The sequence below is a fragment of the Penaeus monodon genome, chromosome 23 (genome assembly GCF_015228065.2).
Source record: "Penaeus monodon isolate SGIC_2016 chromosome 23, NSTDA_Pmon_1, whole genome shotgun sequence".
Taxonomy (NCBI): domain Eukaryota; kingdom Metazoa; phylum Arthropoda; class Malacostraca; order Decapoda; family Penaeidae; genus Penaeus; species Penaeus monodon.
The window spans coordinates 19,900,143-19,900,856 of record NC_051408.1 but is presented as its reverse complement, the minus strand read 5'-3'; the positions used below and the strand labels follow the sequence as shown (position 1 = coordinate 19,900,856).

Genomic DNA, 714 nt, shown 5'->3' with positions numbered 1-714 from the left:
TTATTTTTCCGCAATGACTTCAACATCTAAGATGAAAGCTTTAAACTCAAATTTAGAAGAGGAATTAATAAATCTAAAAAAAAATATTCCATCAAAATCTTAAAGCTGTGGCACCAGATCGAACTCAAAGCAAAATAATTAAAGAAAGGAGAGGAATAATACGTCTAACATAAAGCAGTTAAACCGAGATCATTTCAGACCAGCGCTGGCCACAGTAGATCAGTCCCTCGAAGGAACACTTCCTTTCCCAATTTGGCTCGATATACATTTTATTCCAACGCTAATGCCTGAACTATCCGCAGGTCTGGCCACGCGTCATCGAAGTGAGGACTCCGACAGACATCCAGCGAGGAGGCCAGCCAGTGAGACCTATATCGCAAAAATGAAGTCAAGGTGAATCGAACGCCCACACTGAACTGAAGAATCCGGCATGTGCAGGCAATTGAAGCCAATGAAGCCAACGTGCAGATCAACGGATAGACACGACCGTAGAATCAAACCGGTCTCCAGAACAACCAGGACTGAAATGAGCGAAAACTAGACGATTCACGATTACTATCCAATTACCTTTCCAACCCGACGACTGTTCCGTGACGCCCGAGGAAGTCAGGGGTGCGAGAAAAGGAAGGGACGGCAGGTCTGCGGAAGGGAATAATGTTTAAACATGTATGGAAGGAAATGTTAAATAGCTAGTTGCCAGGAAAGCAAAGGAGA

General features: G+C 44.0%; 1 long non-coding RNA gene across 2 annotated transcripts in view; it reads left to right on the top strand.

Annotated features, from left to right (window-relative positions):
- Window positions 1-708, top strand: part of LOC119587879 — a 95,443-nt gene extending 94,735 nt beyond the window's left edge. For both annotated transcript variants that reach the window (XR_005230027.1, XR_005230028.1), the window contains one exon: window positions 303-708. This is a non-coding gene — a long non-coding RNA (uncharacterized LOC119587879). The remainder of the gene's footprint in view (window positions 1-302) is intronic.
- Window positions 709-714: the final 6 nt, after the last annotated feature.